The sequence below is a fragment of the Amblyraja radiata genome, chromosome 1 (genome assembly GCF_010909765.2).
Source record: "Amblyraja radiata isolate CabotCenter1 chromosome 1, sAmbRad1.1.pri, whole genome shotgun sequence".
Taxonomy (NCBI): Eukaryota; Metazoa; Chordata; class Chondrichthyes; order Rajiformes; family Rajidae; genus Amblyraja; species Amblyraja radiata.
Genome location: NC_045956.1, coordinates 76,250,494 through 76,269,050, shown reverse-complemented (window position 1 = coordinate 76,269,050; position 18,557 = coordinate 76,250,494). Strand labels below are relative to the sequence as shown.

The following is an 18,557-nucleotide window of genomic DNA, read 5'->3' as shown; positions in this document are numbered from 1 at the left end:
GAATATATTTAAGGCAGAGATAGATTAATTCCCGGGATGGCGGGGCTGAGAGAATGGAGCGGCTGGGTTTGTATACTCTGGAATTTAGAAGGATGAGGGAATCTTATTGAAACACATAAGATTATTAAGGGTTTGGACACGCTAGAGGCAGGAAACATGTTCCCGATGTTGGGGGAGTCCAGAACCAGGGGCCACAGTTTAAGAATAAGGGGTAAGCCATTTAGAAAGGAGCTGAGGAAACAATTTTTCACACAGAGAGTTGTGAGTCTGTGGAATTCTCTGCCTCAGAGGGCAGTGGAGGCCGGTTCTCTGGATAATTTCAAGAGAGAGCTAGATAGAGGTCTTAAAGAGAGCGGAGTCAGGGGATATGGGGAGAAGGTAGGAACGGGGTACTGATTGTGGATGATCTGCCATGATCACATTGAATGGCGGTGCTGGCTCAAAGGGCCGAATGGCCTGCTCCTGCACCTATTGTCTATCATTAGTTTGTACTTTTGAGCTATATATAGTTTTAATGTTAAGCACCATCTATTGTTATCTCAACCCCGTTCCTGTGGCTATAATCTTTGCTAATGTAGTTCCAGCCTAATGTGTGAAAATGTGTCACACAAGATGGGGATAAATCAACCTATTCCTCAACTCAATGGGCCCATGTACTGATGCTTTGGGTGGAAAAACCAAAATAAACAGATCTGTTTGATCTCTCTAATAACCATTACAACCTTCCGTGTTAGATGAGGCAGGTTTATTTTGATGGATTAAAATGGCTCATGAGCAAAGTGTTTTAACAAATAGGGTTTTTGGGGGGGAGGTGGGGGTAGGTAATCAGGAGGAGTGGATAATCCCACAATGACATTTTGCTCATTCTGTATAAAATCACTGGTTGTGTTTTCAGTTCTGCATGTCACACATTAGGAAGGACATCACAGCACTTTGTACACAGCACTTTAAAGATTGCAGTACATTTAGCAGAATTATACTTGGAATGGGGGGAGAGAGCTTGTAATGAGAATCAGAGAGAGTGGTTTGGTTATGTTTTGTAAAATCAGAGAAGATGGGTCCAGACTATTGAAAGGATACTGCAATACCTGTTCAGTGACGCTTGGACACCATGGAAATGTACAGAGGGGTTACAGGCAGACACACAGCCAGCTGAACCCCTCTACACTGTCTAACAGGTACAATATAGATCACGTTCTTGCTATTCCTAATAACAGCTTGGCAGAAATTTCTGCAGCAGCATTGCGGGGTTAGAGACAGTGGTGGGGTCAAAATTGCCGACAGGGGTAAGATTTGGGATGGCCAGCATCCGGGTGGAAAATGACGCTGAATGTTTCAATGTTTCTGTCAAGAGGCATGAGGAAGATTAGAAGCAGGAGGCTGGGGAAGCAAGAGAGACCAAAGATAGATCCTGGAGGATGTTAAATTCATAAACCAGATGAGTTTTACAACATTCCAGATGTTTCATGCAGTGGAAGTCTTCATCACTTTAGTGATATTGGCTATTTTTAAAATTATAGTTTTTTTAAACTACTAATATTTTGGTGCTTCAGCTACCGAGTTAATACTAACTGTTAACTCTGCAGCATTAGCCTAGGCCTCTGAATAATACTACTGGAGGCCTACACAATTGATGCAGAGATCAGTTGCTATTCTACAGCAGTGCATGGTGATGCCTGAACTTTGTCTATACAGATATAAGCTTCACTCAAGTGATGAGGACGAGTACGCCTACCGGGATGAGGTGGAGCAGCTGACAGTGTGGTGTGGAGAAAATAACCTGCTCCTCAACACCTTAAAGACCAAGGAGATAATAATAGACTTCAGGAAGAATAAAACGGACATGGTACCATTAATTATCGGAGGGGACTGTGTGGAGAGGGTGGCGGATTTCCGCTTCCTGGGAATCCATATTGAGGAGGACCTGACGTGGAGCGGGAACACCTCTGCGCTGCTGAAAAAGGTCCAGCAGAGACTGCACTTCCTGAGGGTGCTCAGGAAGAATAACATCACTCAGAGACTGCTGCTGTCCTTTTATCGGTGCTCCATTGAGAGCATCCTAACATACTGTGTATGCGTATGGTACACCAGCTGCACAGCGGCTCAGAGGAAAGCGCTCCAGAGGGCCATTGACAACGCCCAGAGGATTGTCGGCTGCCCTCTCCTTACCTTGGAGGACTTACACAGTTCCCGCTGCATCAAAAAATCCCAGAGTATTATAAAGGACATTTCCCACCCCGGACACTCCCTGTTTGAACTGTTACCGTCAGGCAGACGGTACAGATCTACAAGGACAAGGACAAACAGACTTAAAAACAGTTTTTACCCCACTGCTATAAAGGCACTAAATGTAGCCGCCAAGGAACGCAGGGGCGATACATACTAAGAGACTGTGAAATCGACAGAAGGATGTAGGGCTGGGTGTTTATGCGTGCTATTTTTATGATATTTATTTTAGTTGTTTATCTTTTTTAAATATTTACCTTGTATGTATCGTTAGCTTTTAGAAATGTTTGAATGGTGCACTGACTGGCTGACATTTTACAATTTCGTTGTACATGGTTCATGTTACAATGACAATAAAGAAACTATTCTATTCTATTCTATTCTATGATGCAGTGAGTTATCCAGATGGCCATCAGGCCAAGCACATCGGACACATTCCCAGTCTGCACCAAGCTGATCACTGAGGCCAGGATTTTCCAATATCTTGTGGTACCTGCATGTGTGTACGCACTGAGATCAGGACTGGTGAATCAACGGTTAAAGTTCACATTTTACTAAAGACCAGTTGGACAACGTGCTCAATATTTGCAGAAACTATTTTAACAAGGTGACAAAAAAAAACAAGGAGAGAAACTGGTTTAAAAATTAGGCTTGTGTGATAGCTCAGTTAAAAGTATTTCTGTAGTCAAAAAGGCTTGGGTAAACAGGTTTAGATTATGCTATTGTTGCAGCAAGAATTGATATTCATTTTCAGTTTTGATGCAAGTTAGATTCAAAGCACAAATTAAGGGTGCATGAAATATCAGTCAGTGGGGAGTCACACTGTGCTCCTCTCATGCACCAGCTAATAGACTGCTTCTTGACAAAGGTCTGTGGAAATGCAATGCTTACGACAAGGAAAATAAAATAATGATATAAAATAGAATAAAACCAGAGCTCAAATGTATAGTCTTTGTGTTAAAAATATATCTGTAAAATGACAAGGTTTGAATTTGTTGAGCAATTTTAACACTATAAATGCCATCAACTAAAATTCCAGAAAAATGACATCAATCTGTGAAAGGAGAAATTAGGACATCTGGGTTTTAAGGAAGGTGTTAAAGGGGGAGACGGAGGTAAAGAGGTAAATGCAAGGTTTGAAACCTTGTGGGCCTGGCAGCAAACTACAGGGCCACCAGCAGGAGAGTGATTAAATTCAGTTTAAGTTCCACATAAACACACAGCAAAGTTACTTGCGACCCAAGGGCAACTAATGAATTCACAATACATAGTCAATTACCAAAGTGAAAACTGGGCACCCATTATCAATGAACCAACTGATCTGGCAGAGCTGAGCTGGTAAAGTCCTGACAGTTTTGCTGTGGTAAAGTACATACCTCACACATGGCTCACGCGTCAGCGGGTAGATGCGGGTAGATATACTTCTTCCATGTCAGTCAGTATCAAAGGTTTTCCCAGCAATGATTAACCAACAAGGGAGCTAGAGAGCCTCCAGTAAAACTGGATTTTCACACGAGAAAAGCCTCCTTGCAAGCTGCAAGGCACAGACGATGTCAACGAGCGAGCGCACCTTGCAGCAAGGAAGTGTCGATCAGACAGGTGGCTCAAATTTCTTTACTCCCACAAACCAATCACAACTAATTTGACCTGAAACTATGAAGTCACCGAGTGATCGCATACACCGATGGCCAGTTTCTGTGTGAAAGCAGGTAGCACCTGATACCCAGACGACTTAGCAAAATACTCAAACTTTGCCAAAATGTAATTACAATAATGGCTTCAGGCCGTTTCAAGAAATGTTTAAATTAATGTGAACATACTGTAGATCTGTTTTTTTAAAAACCTTTATTTTTCCCTGCTCTAAAACTCCTCCCCCCTTCTGCCATGCAAACTCATCAGCAATACCCGTTCCTCTCTCTGCTGCCAAATCTGACAAAAGGTAATGTAGTGGGAGTAATTTAGAAGTTGCCACAGGTATTCAGTGATACACAGGTATTTCATGGGAAAGATTCAGAAGCTGAAACCTGCAGTTGTAGCTCATGACCGACGGGACTACCCTCCCTGTACGTCAGACACAACCAGGAGCTACACTTCACAGACAATGGGCATTTTTCATATGTTAGGATCGAAATAATAGAGGAAACAGATTTCAGAATCACAGAAAAGTTGCAGCACCAGAGGAGCCCACTGGCCTGTCAGGTCTGTGCCAGCTCAACACAGGAACAAACCCACCCAAGAAGGGTCCCGCTGAGTTACACCAGCATTTTGTGCCTATCTTCAGTGTAAACCAGCATCTGCAGTTCCTTCCTACACATCCCACTGCCCCACCTATTCCTAAAGTGCGGCAAATGCTTTTCTTTCCTGGATTCGTCCAGCTCCTAATTGAATGCCACAATTGAACTTTCCTTGATTACCACCCCATCCAGTGTAAATTCCTGGGTGTGCATATCTCTGCAAATCAGTCCTGCCCTCAACACAATGAAGCAACCATAAAGAAAGCCCATCAACACATCTACTTCCATAGAAGACTGAGGAGATTCGGTATGTTGACGGATACTCTTGAACTTCTACAGGTGTACAGTGGAGAACACATTGACTAGTTGCATCATGGCCCCCGACCGATCTTCCGTCCCCTTCACCAACAAGCCTGACTTCTTGAAGGTGCTGGGGATCTGGTTCGATGAGGCTGAGGCGTGTGACAATAATTGGCTGGAGCGGGGAGCCAAGGTGGGGATGAAACAGGAGCTGTGGAAGCAACGCTCCCTCCCTATAACGGGTGAAAAATGTGGTCATCAGATGTGAGGTGCTCTCGGGGCTGCTGTACTTGGCGCAAGTGTGGCCTGTCCCTCCCTCCTACGTCACAGGGATCACCCGGGCCGTCCTCCAGTTCATCTGGGGGTCGAGGATGGACCGGATGCAATGGGCCACAATGCACAAGTCAGCAGACAACGGGGGTAAAAGCGTGCCCAACGTCGCCCTCACCCTCACCCTGATGGCCACCTTCATGTGTGGCTGCATTAGGCGGATTGTAGAGCCAAGGCACGTGGGCATCAAGTGTCACTACCTGCTGAGGTTCTACCTGTCGCCGGTGTTGCGAAGGATCTGGTGCCAGTCAGCTGGACATTGCCGCCCATCTGTCGTTCGTGGAAAGGTTCTTCCGGACCAACATCTTTGACCACAAGTCCATCGGGCAGTGGTCAGCATGGAACGTCCTGCAGGCACTGCAGGGAAATGACTCCATGGATCCTGTGGCGTGGTTCCCAGAGCAGACTGCCCAGCTTGTCTGGCAAAATGCTTCATCGCCAGAACTCACCAACAAGCACCAAGACCTGGCTTGGCTGGCGGTGAGGGGAGCCCTACCAGTCAGATCCTTCCTGTAGGATCTGTCAGAACCTCACTACCAGCGCATGCTGCCCTCGGGACGGAGGAGACTGGCCCGCTGCAGACTGCAGGAGTACGTGCTAAGGGACGTACTGAAGCTCGGTGCAGCCAATGCCAAGGCTCTGTGGGGGAGGGCACCAGTCTTCCACTGCTGGACATTGGGGGGCAGGGTGTGGTGGAGACGCCAGTCAAAATAAGGGAAGGGATTCCACGCTAGTGGGCCACATGAGTGGCAAGGGTGTGGGGTAAAATTGTGATTTGGGAAACAGTATTGAATGTATGTATAGCCTCCGAGAATGTCGGTTGGAATTTTGTATGGATCATGTATTGTATATATTTATTTCTCGAATAAAGTCTATTTTGAAATTTAAAAAAATCATGGCCTGGTTCAGCAACTCAAACACCCATTAAATAAGATTGCAAAAAGTGGTGAATACTGCCCAGTCCATCACAGGTACTGACCTCCCCAAGGCAGCCAGCATCATCAGAGACCCGCACCATCCTGGCCACACTCACTCCTGCCATCAGCAGGATGGTATAGGGGACTGAAAACAGTAATGTCCATGTTCAAGAGCAGTTTCTTCCCTAAAACCATCAGGTTATTAAACGCTACAGCCTCCCACGAATCTCTACACTACAAAGACTTGGAGGCATTGTTTTGTCTTTGCACTTTTATTGTTTTTTTTTTTTAATATAATAAACTTATTTTTTGTCGTTTATGATGGTGCTTACAGAGTACTATAATAATGGATGGGATTTATATAGCGCCTTTCTAATACTCAAGGCGCTTTACATCGCATTATTCATTCACTCCTCAGTCCCACTCGGTGGTGGTAAGCTACTTCTGTAGCCACAGCTGCCCTGGGGCAGACTGACGGAAGCGAGGCTGCCAATCTGCGCCTACGGCCCCTCCGGCCACCACCAATCACTCACACACATTCACACACATTCACACACAGGCAAAGGTGGGTGAAGTGTCATGCCCAAGGACACAACGACAGTATGCACTCCAAGCGGGATTCGAACCGGCTACCTTCCGGTTGCCAGCCGAACACTTAGCCCATTGTGCCATCTGTCGTCCCATAAAATATGTTCACATGTGGTCAGGCAGCATCTCTGGAGAACGTGCATAGCCGATGTTTTGGGTTGAGATGGGTCTTGACTGGAAACATAACTTCTCCGTGTCCTCCAGGGATACTGCCTGACCTGCTGAGTTACTCCAGCACTTTGTGTCCTGTTGCATATTAATCAACAGCTACAGTTCCTTGTTTCTACACTATGTTTACACACCTGTTGTGCTGCAGCAAGTAAGCATTTCATTGTTCTGTTTCAAGACAATAGAACACATTTGATTTTCTTGATGACCCCAACATTTTCCTCCTGCAGCTTCCAGTCCTTTTACAATCACCTTCATTCTATGTCTCCTGATTTCTGACCCTTACACCAATGTGCATGTTTTGTCTGTCTACTCCATCTGTGGCCTTCATGCCTTTAAATATCCCCAGAAGTCCTTTGCAATCTTTTTTATTCCAAGGGGAACAGTCACTTTAGCAGCAACTTCCTCTAAATCTCGAAACTTGAGGAGATATCTGCAACAGTATGATAAAAGAACCAGAAGTGGGAGAAGTTAAATAGCTCTTTCAAAGAACAGACAGAGGCCCAAAGGACTAAATGGCCTCTTTGCATGGAGTACAATTCTATTTTAAGTGGCAGACAGCAACACACTCTTTAAGTTCACTCTAGAGGGTCAAACAGTTGTGGCGTGTGCTACAATATGAATTTATTATGTTTTGTTAAAAAATATGTTTGGATTTCTGCAGCACTGTTGGGGGCCATATCATTTGCCAGGCTGGCAAAGGTTGAAGAAAAGCCATTGTTCCCAGCTCTGAATGCTACACAGTGATCTCTGCCAAAGGTGCATGTAAGTGGTGATTTCATGGAAGTGAGATTGACATGGATACAATGCTCTGCTCAGTGAAACAATGCCAAGACACAAATTGTCGAGGCTCACAAATGGTGACTGACTACTTGAGCAACTGATGTCAAGATGCTGATGTCAGATGAATTGCATTCTTGCTTCTTCTACCACTCTCAGTAGAACATAAGAACACAAGAAAGGCACTTGGACCATCGTACTGGCTCCACTATCACTATCTTGCATCAACCACATATCCCGCAATTCCCTCAAGATTAAAAAATGTATTGGTCTTGGTTTTGAGTACACTCTACGACTGCATTTCCATAACCCTCTGTGGAGCAACTACCAAAGACTCATAAGCCTCTGAAGAAATTCTTTCCCTTCTCTGCCCTGAACAGCTAACCACTTATTTTGAGATTATGATCCCTGATTATTAACATCTCCTAGTTATGGAAAATACCACTCTTGCATCTGCCTTGTCGAGCTCCATATGGATTTTGAATATGGACGGAAGAAGAAAGAACTATGGCTTTTCCCCACCAAGTGAAATTTAAATGTAGAAACAAAGAACTGCAGATGCCAGTTTATTCCCAAGATAGACACAAAATGCTGGAGTAACTCAGCGGGTTAGGCAGCATTTCTTGAGAAAAAAGATGGGTGATGTTGGGACGAGACCCTTCTTCAGATCTTTTGAGTCTGAATCAATCTGTTACTCCAGCACTTTGTGTCCATATAAGTGAAATTTAAAAATGATAAATTACTGAAATACCATGCTTTGGCATATATATGCAAACATTTTAGGGCTGAGGACCAGGTTACCAATAAATTTGATTCACAAGTCTATTCTTAAGGCACAATTTCCCCTTAACTCACCTGTGGAATTCTCTGTACCAAATCTCTTGCCTTAAAGATCGGGCTCCAAGATGTAGCCTTACAAGCCTAAATTGGAAGGAACTGATAAGGTAAAACAGCTCACTTAAGCATGGCAATAATTATTTTCCAACTAATATCAGAAAGTAGAATTATCTCAATTTGAGTTATCTCACAAAAAAGTCAGACTGGACTACCTTACAGATGATGGGCCAGCTTTGTGCAGGTTCCCCTCCGGATGCAATTATTTTAACTAAGAGCTATTCAAATATAAGTTACTGGGCTCTACTTAGTATCATCCTCCATAATCTGCTCCAAAGATAACATTCCCAGAAATTTGAGGAAAAGTGTATTGATAACAGCTATGAATTAACATGTTCTGCACCATAAATAATCTTTATTTCATTAACCTTTCCTGAAACATTCTCGTCCTCCACGCCCTCCACTTATATCTATTTCCATTTTGAATCCATATTACATAGGTTGTGACTCAAACACCAAATTACGACTGCATTAAAATTGTGGAAAAGACACACCAAAACTGCTCGCAATTATGAAAGTGAAAATCAATTCTCTATACAAATTTCCACAAAGGTGTGTCAGTTTCGTCAGTAACTTGTATTTGGCACAGAAACGATGCAATATTGGTAGTGAAATTCTGGTTCAATTTCACAAATCAATAATCAAGTCGCTTTTAAAAAGTAGACAATTAATCTTAAGCATGGTGGGAAGTGTGGGTAATTTATTTCGAGCGGAGGTCGAGAATGTCTCAGGAAAGGTTGATGAAGTAAAGATTCTTCATGGTGAATTCATAGCTATGTGCACTTTTCAAATCATGCATTACGCCAAATCCTTTACTCTAAATACACAATCAAACATAATTTCTGTGACTGGAAGAAGGCGTCTGTATTTAGGCACATTCAAGAACCACATCACAATGTGCAAAGAACATTTTCTTCTTTTCTTCCTTTTCCCATTAACACTTCCATTAATATGATTTTGAAACCCTCAGCAAATTTCATTGTCAGCAGCAGTCAGACCACTGGTTCTCGGAACAATCCCGCCTATTCATTACTACCTAGCTCTTTGAGAAAGTACTTCTGCTTTCATCAGGTGCTTCCTGCTGTTGAATGGGATTCCTGTGTCAAAACCTGCTTCCTGATCTGGGAGTGAAATTGAAGAACGCCTACTCCACACAGATTCTGTCAGCTTTATGCCATCAAAGGACACAGCTAGAATATTTCCAGACATAAATAGCAGGTACAGAAGGACGCAGTAATTGCACAGATTATATCTTTCAGACCAATCTCAAAAAGAGGAGCAGGGGAGATCAACCCTTTTGTGCTGTGGATATCAAGTCTTCTTGTGTGTCACCTACTTTATAAAACGCATATCAAAATGAGAAAATATCCTGCCATTTAAGTATCTCCAAGCAATGCCAAATGGAAAAGGCTTATTTTTATATCTTCTGAACACCAGGTGCAACTGTAGTTGTTGGATAAATAAATATAAAATTCTGCATTTCTGGTGGCATATCTTCAAAATTATATGGTCATAAGGAATAGTAGTAGATTTAGGCCATTCGGCCCATCAAGTCTACTCCGCCATTCAATCATGGCTGATCTATCTCTCCCTCCTAACCCCATTCTCCTGCCTTCTTCCCATAACCTCTGACACTTGTACTAACCAGTACAATGCCTGTGATACCATTAGGTGCAAACATTACATCATTCATGCTGTCTCATTTGGAATGGTATCTCATTCTGTATTATAATTTTGATCATATACCACAAGGGAATAGGCAAGTTATATCTTGGAGACATTAATAACAGGGTATTAAAGGCCTTCTGATGTGATGAAAAGCAACTGGTGACTCTGACTGCACACTCATTTCCCAGGAACTGGCAATCACAACTTTATTAAAAGGCTTTGCTTTAGAAAATAAATGCTTAGAAATATTTTAAATATACTGTAATAACATTAGAAAACAGGAGCAGGCCAAATGGTATTTTGAACCTGCCAATCAAGACGAATAAGGCTATGTTTCAACACCACTTCTTGCTCTTTCCCTGAATCCAATTCCCTTATGCCTAAAGATATTGAATACAATTAATACCTCAGCATCTTGTAGGGCTTTGAATAAAATTGTTAAAATAATTTACACTCCTCTAAATGAAGATACATTTCATCTAATAGACTGTGACTTCTTAGGCCTCTCTAAAAGAAAAAAAATAATTGCATTGAAAAGTGCATTTCCTATTCCCTTCAGGTTTTCCAAAGATCTTTACAGTCGAAGTATTATGTGTGCAATATAGGAAATGTAGCAATTTATGCACAGTGGGCTCCACTGGCAGTGCAATCTTTGTGCTAATGGGATAACCTGTTTTTTTCTTAAATAATGACATTGGGGGTAGGATGCTGACATGGATAGAAAATTGGTTGGCAGACAGGAAACAAAGGGTAGGGATTAGCGGGTCCATTTCAGAATTTGCAGGCAGTGACTAGTGGGGTACTGCAAGGCACGGTGCCTGGGACCACAGCTATTTACAATATATATTAATGATTTGGATGAAGGGATTAAAAGTAACATTAGTGTGAACTGTGAGGAGAATACTATGAGGATGCAGGGTGTCTTGGACAGGTTGGGTGAGTGGGCAGATGCATGGCAGATGCAGTTTAATGTGAGGTTATCCACTTTATCCACTTAATGTGAGGTTATCCACTGGCAAAAACAGGAAGGCAGATTATTATCTAAATGGTGTCAAGTTTGGAAAAGGGGAAGTACAACAGGATCTGAGGATACTTGTTCATCAGTCACTGAAAGTAAGCATGCAGGTACAGCAGGCAGTGAAGAAAGCGAATGGCATGTTGGCCTTCATAACAAGAGGAGTTGAGTATAGGACCAATGAGGTCCTCCTGCAGTTGTACAGGGCCCCAGTGAGACCACACCTGGAGTATTGTGTGCAGTTTTGGTCTCCAAACCTGAGGAAGGACATTCTTGCTCTTGAGGGAGTGCAGCGTAGGTTCACAAGGTTAATTCCCGGGATGTCATATGCTGATAGATTGGAGCGGCTGGGCTTGTATTCTCTGGAATTTAGAAGGATGAGAGGAGATCTTATTGAAACATATAAGATAATAGTTTGGACACGCTAGAAGCAGGAAACATGTTCCCTATGTTGGGGGAGTCCAGAACCAGGGGGCCCATAGTTTAAGAATAAGTGGTATGCCATTTAGAACGGAAATGAGGAAAAACCTTTTCACACAGAGAGCTGAGTGTGTGGAATTATCTGCCTCAGAGGGTGGTGGAGGCTGGTTCTCTGGATGCTTTCAAGAGAGAGCTAGATAGAGCTCTTAGGGATAGTGGAGTTAAGGGATACGGAGAGAAGCAGGAAGGGGATACTGATTGTGGATGGTCAGCCATCACATTGAATGGCGGTGCTGGCTCGAAGGACGAAAAGGCCTACTCCTGCACCTATTGTCTATAATGCCACTGGATCTCTTGCATTTTTCTGGGAGATCAGTCCTCTCGTCAGATTTATGTATCATTCGACTGATGCCAACTCCAAAATCATTGTATTCACTTAGCACTGCCCTGGAAGGTCAGCCAAAGTACTTGAGCGAATGAACGTGTGTTCTTATGACTCCAAAGCAAGTATGCTACCAATTGATGCAGACCTGGATTGCATAATGTGCAACAAACCCCAGCTTCCATTGACACAATCTTAAAATGTTACACTTCCTGACCGCACTTTCAAACTTATTTTTGCTTCAAATAAACAGTAAAATCATCTCAGTAGACAACGGCAGATTGGCCAACGAAGGATGCAAGTGTTCAAAAGGGAACTGCAGATGCTGGAATATCGAAGGTACACACAATTGCTGGGGAAACTCAGCGGGTGCAGCAGCATCTATGGAGCGAAGGAAATAGGCGACGTTTCGGGCCGAAACCCTTCTTCAGATCGCTGTGACTAAATCATTCGGGTAAACTGAAAGCAAAATGCTAAGATGCTGAAAATCTGAAGTTAAACAGAAAATACTACATGTTTTCAGCAGGTGAGGCAGATACCATGGAGTGAGAAACCAAGTTATGCTTCAGGTCAACGCCTTTCCTAGATGCTTAAAAATCTTTGTTGCATTTACATAATTCATGAGATGATCAAAACAGTACATAGCATTCCTAATGTGGCCTCGTCAATGATTCGTATGCAACACCATTGGCCTGTTCTTTCACAGCAATGTTTTTGAAGTAAAGATTAGCGGGTCATTTTTGTTCCCGAATGCCTTCTGTAATTATATGCTCTCATCCTATGATTTGTGTCCAATGACTCCAAACCCTTCTGAATATGTAAGATAGACATAAAGTGCTGGGGTGACTCAGTGGGTCAGGCAGCATCTCTGTAGAAAAAGGATGGTTGACATTTTGGGACCCTTCTTCAGACTGAAAGTAGAGGGTGGGGAGAGGAGGAGCTGGAGGTGAGAGAAATCCCGGTCCAATCAGGGCCAGCAACAAATGACTTCATCAATCTTTAATAGTCTTGTAACTTATAAAATATATTTTTCCACCCTTTCTACAAAGGTTAATTTCATACAACTTTACATTAAATTCCATTTTGCCCAATCACTTCAGTCATCTACGCCCTTTATCCATTTACATCTTCCCCGTAGCTTGTTCTCCTAACTACTTCATCAATGGATACATTATGTTGGTATTCATAAAGAGATTTCAGTAAAAATCCTTGCCTCACTTCACCGTTCAACACCTGAATGTAAATCTGAACATTACCCGTTTTATTTTCTGTCCATTAATCAGTCCTCAATCCATGTTTATGTGTCATCTGAATCCTATTTTTGAGTTTGCACGTCTCCCTACGGTCAAAAGGGTTTTCCACTGGATGCTCTAGTTGTCTCTCACATCTCATAGGCATGCAGATTGGTAGGTTAATTGTCTACAGTACATTGCCCACAGAGTGTAAGTGAGTGGTAGAATGTGTGTGGAGTTGAGGGATGTGTGGGATTGATGTAGGATTAGTGCAGATGGTTGCTCCGTGGTTGGCGTCGACTAGGTGTGCTAAAGGGCATGTTTGCATGGTGCATAATTCCATTACCCTATGAATCCAAACTTGTCTGGCACCTATTCAATGCCTTTTGCAAACAGAAGTCTCAATGACTATGAGGGCTGATGAACTTTAAGATTATAAATGCACCACAACTTAACAGTTTATCAACATGCCAAGCTTCAAAGCCTCCTCAGAAAAAAAATTTGAAAAATATGTTCCCTTCCAAACTAAAAGAAATCCTCTCCCTACTCTGGTCTTCCATTCTCGACAGGGACTTTATCAATTCAAATCACTGCAGCCACTCTTTAGCATTGCAATGTTAAAATTTAGATGAACAATCAAGCAGGAAGTATAAAGTTCAAGCATTGCCTCAGAGGTATCACGGGAGAGGGGAGGGCAGAAAGCACATCATTTTACTGTGTACATTCCATTGGTTGCCACAGTAGCTGACTTGGCAGAAATTTGGCACGGGTTGCATGCCTGCCTGAAGTTGGTTATAGTGCATGGTGACCCAGAACATGGAAAATGGGTAATACAATTTTTAAGAACTAGGAATTTATCATGTACAAGAAAATGCATCTATGTTTAATTAGACTGCAACGTTTGATAAATTTTAAAGATTTAATTATAGAGATACATCTTTAGTTTTGTTGTCAGGGAACACAAGCCAGATGTAATATATTCCCATAACATTATTACAGACAGATGTACCACCTAAACATGTGGGTTCAGTGAACACTGATAAAACAGATCTGTATAAAATGAGGAGCAACAATGCACATATGTGGGAAGTAATAGGTTTTCTGAAAGTAAAGCAAGATGTAAGATTACATGTTGCCAGGATTTTTGTTTATATAAAGGAGCAGGTTATTCTCTGCAGCGTCATTCTAGGCAACAGGATGCATATGACACTGAATTTGCTACTTAAGTCAGTCAAGAAAATTAAAGTTAACAAGTCACTAAACTCCAGACCTAAAACAAACAAGAGAGTGGGTAAATAAAATAAAACAAAACTGCAAGTGCAGAAAATCTGACACAAAATCAAAAATGTTTTTCTTTGAGGGTTGAGTTTGCAGCCCTTTATTTTATGACAGAAAGCCAATTTAAACTTAAACAAACCAAACGGATTGTTCAAAATCCCAGCAACAACAATATTTTCATGTCTCAATTCCAAGAGAAATCTTTCCACATGCAAGTCATTAAGATATTTCCCAAGCACCAGCTTCGCTAAAAATGGAACCACCGCTATTTGCACAAAGATGAGATAAAACCATGGGAATCTCACAGATTTCGTCTCTAACTTTTCAAATACTGGAGGACATTCGAATGGCAGCAGCAAAAACTGATGTTAAATGTTATTGTCTGGGATGTAACTATCCTCACTATCTCAGTCCTGTTACATGTTTCTTTGTAAATCCTCTCATATGTCTTTCAGATCAAAGAAACTGAAAATGAGAGGTTTTGCAAGACCAAACGTCTGCTAAGATTAACCGATGGAAAATGATGTTAACGAACACTGCAGTGCCACCCTCATTTAACTCGGATAACACTTGCAAACAAGGGTTATCCCAAAAGCACTAAATTCTCTTCTTTAAAGTTTTTGATTGTGCCCTTCCAGCATTTATTTTCCTGTACGTCTTATCGATAGAAGTGAATGAAGAAGGAGGTACTTGACATTGTGTATGAAGGAACTGCAGATGCTGGTTTAAACCAAAGATAGATACAAAAACCGTCATAGACGAGGCCCTCACTAGGGTCTCCTTAGTATCCCGCAGCTCCGCTCCTGCTCCCCCTCCTCCCAGTCGTAACTGGGACAGAGTCCCTCTTGTCCTCACCTTCCACCCCATCAGCCGTCGCATACAGCATATAATCATCCAACATTTTTGCCACCTCCAACGGGATCCCACTACTGGCCACATCTTCCCATCTCCACCCCTTTCCGCTTTCTGCAGAGACCGTTCCCTCCGTAGCTCCCTGGTCAACTCGTCCCTTCCCACCCAAACCACCCCCTCCCCAGGTACTTTCCCCTGCAACCACAGGAGATGCAACACCTGTCCCTGTATCTCCCCCCTCGGCTGTCCAAGATCCCCAACAGTCTTTTCAGGTGAGGCAGAGGTTCACTTGCACCTCCTCCAACCTCATCGACTGTATCCTCTGTTCCAGGTGTGGACTCCTGTATATTGGCGAGACCAAGCGCAGGCTTGGTGATCGTTTCGCTGAACACTTCCGCTCAGTCCGCCTAAACATACCTGATCTCCCAGTTGCTAAACACATTAACTCCTCCTCCCATTCCCACACTGACCTTTCTGTCTTATGCCTCCTCCATTGTCAGAGTGAACCCCAGCGCAAATTGGAGGAACAGCACCTCATATTTCACTTGGGCAACTTACACCCCACATATATGAACATTGACTTTTCTAACTTCAAGTAACCCTTGTTTTCCCTCTCTCTCCATGCCTCCCTCTTCCCAGTTCTCTGACCAGTCTTACTGTCCCCAACTACATTTTATCTGTTTGCTTTGTTGTTACCGTCTCCCAGCTAACAATGATCTATTCTACATTTTCCTTGCTCACTATTCCCTTTGCCCTATTTTCACACCTTCACACTTCCTTATCTATCTATCTCCCTCCCCCCTGATGTCAGTCTGAAGAAGGGGCTCGACCCGAAGCATCACCCATTCCTTCTCTCCAGTGATGCTGCCTGCCCCACTGAGACTCCAGCATTTTGTGCCTGTCTTTAGCTACTTGCCAATGATGGGGGAAGCTAATCCAGATATTTCTACCTGACTTTGGCCAAAGACACCATGATGTTTGAATCGCAGTTATTGCCAGATAACGCATTGCAGCATTGAATAGTGGAGGAATTTTACATCTTTTCACTGTGAACTGCAGGTGCTTCACACCACATCTGAAAGGTCTATTTTCAAAATCATAAATGGGCAAAACATTTTCTCAATTCTAGAAACAAAGAACTGCAGATGCTGGTTTACAAAAGAAGACACAGTGCTGGTGTACCTCAGTGGGTCAGGAAGCATCTCAGGGGGACATGGATAGGTGATGTTTCAGGTCTGGACCTTCCAGTCTTAAGGGTCCCGATCCGAAACGTCACCGATCCATGTTCTCCTGAGATGCTGCCTGACCCACTGAGCTACTCCAGCACTATGTGTCTGGTTTTCACAATTCTTCCTGGCATGCAGGTTCTTTGGCGTAAGTATCCCACAATATTAACTTTGTTGGAGACAAAGAACATGTTTTGTAGGATCATGTGAATAATACTCCTTTATTCCATGGAAATTGGCAGTCGCTGTGAATTAGAATATCATATGTAATTCTACCAACTTCCCTCGTAATGAATTTGCTATACATGATACTGAACAGCAATATTAAATCTGGATCTTTCTAAATCAGAACATTATGAGGCATGAATTGTTGAGGCAAACTATTCAGACTATGAAGCGTTCATATCTGATAATTATGTAAAATTGATCCACCCAGTTTCAGAAGCCATTTGTTTTATCAACAATTTCCAAAGATTTTGCCTCCATAGATATCAGAAAGTCTGTTCCATATAAAAATAATTCTATTACATGTCAGCTTTCGTTCAGTACCAGCACTGTGCCACTAGACTAGTCCATGTTCCACAGGCTTAAATACATAGATGAAGCCTTGCTTTTCTAAATAAATATATTGTTATGAAATACTACCAAGGGCAGTTAATTATTCTGCAAAATACAGTGAGGGATTACAGCTTCATTCTAAGTTACACAAAAACAGAAACAACTGCACTTTTAATTAAACTCATTGTTGTTTGAGGAGCAGTTGGTGTAATAGGAGCAAGGCCGCTTCCTCAAAACTGGCTGAGATCCAGCTACGTCACGCTGCACAGTTACATCCACTTACTGTAATATGGGTAGACAGTTCTCTTCTGCAGATTCACTGGGATATTGACAGCATGATGCAAGCAGTAGATTATATTCATGAATTTCTGTACTCAATTAAATCATTAAATACTGCATGCAATACAAATACCGCATTGTTATTTGCAATTTAAGAAAATGGAGTCCTCTTAACCCCTACAGAACAAAATAGAGTTTTAGCTGTCAATTTGAGCCAAATGTTTAGATCAAATGTTTAGTTTTGTTTATTGTCAGTGTACCAAGGTAGAGCGAAAAGCTTTTTTGTTGTGCGCTAACAACCAGTAGAAAGACTATACATGATTACAATCAAGTCGACCACAGTGTACAATACTGAATAAAGCAAATAACGATAGATGGTAATTAAACGGGGAAACAAGGAACTGCAGGTTTATAAAAGAAACAAAGCACTGGAATAACTCATAGGAATAGTTAGTAACGGAGAAACATTGAGTGAGGGCAGGTAACAAACCAACTGTGCAGCTGTTGATATCAGAGACAAATTTAAGGCCCTTCATAGAATTCAATGTCACTGTAGAAATGACTACTATTAATATAAAAGCTACTCCCCATTATAATGTGGTAACCATATTTCAGTTTCAGATAGTCGAGAAATGTTCCTACTGTGCTCTACATAGTAATGCCCATTCTAGCTTCATTTTTAAATGTTTTCAGTTTGCTCTTCTGTAATGAACAGTTTCTACGCAGTAAACTCGGAAAATCTGGCATCCAATTGTCTGGAAAATCTGATTGCATTTCAGAAATCCTGCTTACTCATTAGCACTGGAGTGTGAGACAGGGGTTCGGAGAGCATAAGGGATGTGCAGCCAAACTAGAGCTCTGGAGCGTGTGTCTGGGCCAGCTCTGTGGGGCAGATGGAGATGGAGATGGAGCTGGGGTCCAGGACACCAGGGGTCCAGGAATGTGGGGAGCGATGTGGTTGGAGCCACAAGCCATTCCCTTTAAACTCAACGGGGCCACTGGGAAATGTAATATACCACTCTGTAACATGCAAAGTTAAATAATAGTGTGTTCGGGTATTGAAAATCTGCTAGTCTGCCAGAACCAAATCCGAAAGATGCCGGATTATTGGAGTTTTATTGTATTTTCTCTCTGCTAAACCATTTTCATATCTTCCCCAGATTTTTGACTTATTTACTGAAAGGACTATTTGAAAATTATATGTTTATTT

The 18,557-nt window shown here is 42.4% G+C and overlaps 1 protein-coding gene across 4 annotated transcripts in view; it reads right to left on the bottom strand.

Annotated features, from left to right (window-relative positions):
• The window catches only part of shroom3 (shroom family member 3), a 414,116-nt gene that overhangs the window by 165,555 nt on the left and 230,004 nt on the right, over window positions 1-18,557 (bottom strand). Inside the window, exon 1 of one of the 4 annotated variants that reach the window (XM_033024800.1) lies at window positions 3,603-3,792. The exons of the other annotated variants lie outside the window; for them this stretch is intronic. The gene's annotated coding sequence lies outside the window, so the exon portion shown is untranslated. Of the gene's footprint in view, window positions 1-3,602; window positions 3,793-18,557 lie in introns of those variants that run through there. 4 annotated transcript variants of the gene reach the window in all.